This window comes from Nannobrachium achirus, assembly GCF_963921795.1.
Source record: "Nannobrachium achirus genome assembly, contig: SCAFFOLD_134, whole genome shotgun sequence".
Classification (NCBI taxonomy): domain Eukaryota; kingdom Metazoa; phylum Chordata; class Actinopteri; order Myctophiformes; family Myctophidae; genus Nannobrachium; species Nannobrachium achirus.
Genome location: NW_027664553.1, coordinates 165,001 through 170,000, shown reverse-complemented (window position 1 = coordinate 170,000; position 5,000 = coordinate 165,001). Strand labels below are relative to the sequence as shown.

Sequence of the window (5,000 nt, the reverse complement as noted above, 5' to 3'; positions counted from 1 at the left end):
TAGACAGATTTATCTGTTAATATAAAATATATGTTTATTAATATACAAACATTAGACAGATTTATCTGTCAATATAAATATAATATTTATTAATACATAAACATTATACAGATTTATCTGTTAATGTAAAATATATGTTTATTCATATTAAATTGTATGAATAGACAGTTTCCCCCTTGTTTATTACTACGAGGCACCATCACCTTCTACACCAAGGGTCTTCAACAGGGGGTCCGGGACCCCTAGGGGGTCCTCAGAGTTACTACAGCACCATCACCTTCTACACCAAGAGTCAGAGTTACTACAGGGGGTCCTCCAAATCTTTGTGTGATATAAACTTTTTTCTCCTTTTTTATATTAACCACTCGAACCCTAGTGTCCATATTCTGAGAACTTTAGTCAAAAATATCACCCCTACAAGGTCACAATGCCTCGCGCTGAGGCGTTGTGACCTTGTAGATCGGCTATTTCCGGCAAAGAGGTTTGGTGTAGAGGAGAAAAAGAATGTAGAACTAAGTACAGAATGAAAGGTCTAGTTTATTAACACTTGGGGAGCCAAACTCGTTCAGGGACGAGTTAAGGCCACTAGGTGTCCCCCTGCCACAGGAAGTTATCTCGTTCACAGACGAGGCAACAAACAGTTAACTTTTTGAGCCTGCAGCTGCCCTTTGAATGACCTGAGTCATTACGTCACCCAGTCAATGCAGGCAGCCCCTCTGGGGAAGACATCACGGAAGGATTAACATTGCTTTAGATTCTACTTAAACATAAGAACGGCTTTATCTAAGAATGAGATGAAAACAGCCCCATGGAAGCAGAGAGCTGGTTGTTTTCACGGCGACACTTTACCGCGATTTTTGGATTTTAGTTTCGCGAGCGTTTGTAAACAAATGGATTATCCTCCTCAATCTTCTCTGGACACGCACGTGCACACGCACGAAGCTTGCGAGGCACGTCAAAACAAAGCATAAGTCAATGGTGGCAGCAGCAACAGCTATAAATGTTATAAACCTTAGCAGCCCATGTGTTAAGTATTGACGGTTCAAGTGGTTAAATATCTGAAAACAAATTGACATGAAACCAAAACACACTGATGATTGTGCTGTCAAACAATGGAACTGTTATCATCGTTACTATGGAATCTATGAAAAGATTGTGGGGGTCCCTGCTTCATCTGCTTCAAGGGGTCCTTGGACTGAAAACGTTGAAGACCCCTGTTCTATTCTTCATCACAGTCGTCTGGGAGGCGTTATGTGAGCCAAGTCAGCAGAATCATCCAAACGTTGTTCTACACAGAGACAGACAGACAGACAGACAGACAGACAGACAGACAGACAGACAGACAGACAGACAGACAGACAGAGAGAGGGACAGACAGACAGAACACCCATACATTCTATACTAGATTCACTTTGACCCAAACAGAGACAGACAGACAGACAGACAGACAGACAGACAGACAGACAGACAGACAGACAGACAGACAGACAGACAGACAGACAGAACACCCATATATTCTACACTTGTAGAATGTATATTATTATTAATGTAAACTAAACATGGTTGTTTTCATTCACTGTATCGGTTGCATATCTTCACTTTATCTGTTGCATATCGGTTATCATTCACTGTATCAGTTGTATATGGGTTATCATTCACTGTATCAGTTGTATATGGGTTATCATTCACTGTATCGGTTGCATATGGGTTATCATTCACTGTATCGGTTGTATATGGGTTATCATTCACTGTATCGGTTGTATATGGGTTATCATTCACTGTATCAGTTGCATATCGGTTTTCATTCACGGTATCGGTTGCATATCGGTTTTCATTCACTGTATCGGTTGCATATGGGTTATCATTCACTGTATCAGTTGCATATGGGTTATCATTCACTGTATCAGTTGTATATGGGTTATCATTCACTGTATCAGTTGTATATGGGTTATCATTCACTGTATCAGTTGTATATGGGTTATCATTCACTGTATCGGTTGCATATGGGTTATCATTCACTGTATCAGTTGTATATGGGTTATCATTCACTGTATCGGTTGCATATGGGTTATCATTCACTGTATCGGTTGCATATCGGTTATCATTCACTGTATCTGTTGCATATCTTCACTGTATCGGTTGCATATCGGTTATCATTCACTGTATCTGTTGCATATGGGTTATCATTCACTGTATCGGTTGCATATGGGTTGTCATTCACTGTATCGGTTGCATATCTTCACTGTATCGGTTGCATATCGGTTATCATTCACTGTATCGGTTGCATATCGGTTATCATTCACTGTATCGGTTGCATATGGGTTATCATTCACTGTATCGGTTGCATATCTTCACTGTATCGGTTGCATATCGGTTATCATTCACTGTATCGGTTGCATATCGGTTATCATTCACTGTATCGGTTGTATATGGGTTATCATTCACTGTATCGGTTGTATATGGGTTATCATTCACTGTATCGGTTGTATATGGGTTATCATTCACTGTATCGAGCGAGCTCGCCAGGGCAAAATCCACCCTAAGAGAGGGAAAAAGCGCTGGGCCGGATGGCATACCTCCAGAGGTCTTGAAGAACTGCGACCTAGACAACCTCATCCTAGACTTTTGCAACAATGCTCTACAGCACAACAAGCAACCTGAAATATGGTCTCTGTCTAACATCATCCCGGTGCCTAAAGCTGGGGACCTCTCAAAGCCAGACAACTACAGAGGCATCAGCCTGACATGTATCACTGCTAAGGTCTTCAACCGAATGATACTGAACAGGATACGGCATGCCATCGACCCTCACCTGAGAGAGAACCAAAATGGTTTTCGAGAGGAGAGAACAACCGTAGCACAGATCCTGGCATTAAGGAGATTAATAGAGGAGGTGAAAAAGGACAACCTAGCAGCTGTACTGTGCTTCATTGACTTCAAAAAGGCTTTTGATTCTATCCACAGAAGCAAGATGGTGAAGATCCTTGAGGCCTACAATGTCCCTCCCAACATTCTCCGGGCTATCGAGACCATGTACGCAAGAACAAGGGCCAGAGTGGTGACCCCGGATGGCAGCAGTGAGGTGTTTGACATCCGAGCTGGTGTAATGCAAGGAGACACCCTAGCCCCCTACCTCTTCATCATAGTTCTAGATTATGCGCTCAGGAAAGCCATAGGTGGACGAGAACAAGAGCTTGGCTTCACACTAACACCAAGGAGGTCAAGGCGGCATCCCGCAGTAGTTCTGACAGACCTGGACTATGCAGACGACATCAGCCTGCTCTCCGACAGCATGGAACAAGCACAAGAACTCCTGAACAGGGTGGAGATAGAGTGTGCCAAAGTTGGTCTCAGGCTAAATGCTAAGAAAACTGAGGTTATCACCTATAACCTACCTGATCACTCACCTCTGACAACAACAGAAGGAGCTGTCTTGAAGGAAGTCAAGGACTTCAAGTACCTGGGCGCATGGGTCGACTCAACTGAGAAAGACCTTAAAGTAAGGAAGGCACTCGCTTGGAGGGCCCTGAACGGCATGAACAGTGTATGGAACTCCAACCTCCCCCGCCAAATCAAACTCAGCTTCTTCTTCGCAACAGTGGAGTCTGTTCTCCTATATGGCAGTGAATGCTGGACCCTGAAGCCAACCCTGCAGAAGTCTCTAAATGGGTGCTACACTAGAATGTTGCGTGCAGTACTCAACATCAACAGGAGTGCACATGTTACCAACGAGAACCTGTATGAGGGTATACCAAGGGTAAGCGAGAAAATTGCCACCAGAAGAATGAGACTAGCAGGACACTGCCAAAGACACCAGGAGCTTCCAGCCAGCAAATTGGTACTGTGGGAGCCAACACATGGGCACCGGTCGCGAGGACGTCCCACAAAAACATACGTGGACGTACTCAAGGAAGACGTAGGGACACAGAACACCAATGAGCTGGCCAGATGTATGGAGAACCGAGATGACTGGAAACAACGATGGAGGGCTCGTCTGAGGACGACCTAGATAGATAGATAGATATAGTATCGGTTGCATATCGGTTATCATTCACTGTATCGGTTGCATATCGGTTATCATTCACTGTATCAGTTGCATATGGGTTATCATTCACTGTATCTGTTGCATATGGGTTATCATTCACTGTATCGGTTGCATATGGGTTATCATTCACTGTATCGGTTGCATATCTTCACTGTATCGGTTGCATATCGGTTATCATTCACTGTATCGGTTGCATATGGGTTATCAGTGATTTCTCCCTCCCTAAAATCAGTTAACAAGCGCATCAAGGTAGTGCAACCCAGTTACAGTAAAACCCATTGGGTTAAACATAGGGTTGAGGCTGTTTACAGTAAAACCCATTGGGGTTTTCGATGGAATGAAAGACGTTTGTGAGGATTGGTGCATGTCCACCTGCAGATTCTGGGGTCCAGGAGAGAAGGTGAATGATGGATCCTCTGATGAAGGGTTAGGTTTAGGGGTAGGGTTAGGTTTAGGGTTAGGTTTAGGGTTAAGGTAGGGTCTAACGGACCCTGCATATGTAGTTGTTCTGGGGTCCAGGGGAGAAGGTCCTCTGATGAAGGGTTAGGGTTAAGTTATAAAGGTATAATTAATACTGTACATACCCTACAGATGTAGTTGTTCTGGGGTCCTGGTGAGAAGGTCTTGGAGCGATGATGAAGGGTTAGGGTTAGGTTTAGGGTTAGGTTTAGGGTTAAGGTAGGGTCTAACGGACCCTGCATATGTAGTTGTTCTGGGGTCCTTAGGGGTTCTTAGGGTTAAGTTATAAAGGTATACTTAATACTGTACATACCCTACAGATGTAGTTGTTCTGGGGTCCTGGTGAGAAGGTCTTGGAGCGGTGATGAAGGGTTAGGGTTAGGTTTAGGGTTAGGTTTAGGGTTAAGGTACGTACAGTGTTGTAGTGGGGGGGGCACGCGTGGGCACGGCGTGCCCACACTTCTCTCACGTCGCGTGCACGCGCATTGACGCGCGT

The 5,000-nt window shown here is 44.2% G+C and overlaps 1 protein-coding gene across 1 annotated transcript in view; it reads right to left on the bottom strand.

The window, feature by feature from the left end:
• Positions 1 to 5,000, bottom strand: part of wwc1 (WW and C2 domain containing 1) — a 101,501-nt gene that overhangs the window by 7,083 nt on the left and 89,418 nt on the right. The window lies entirely within an intron of this gene.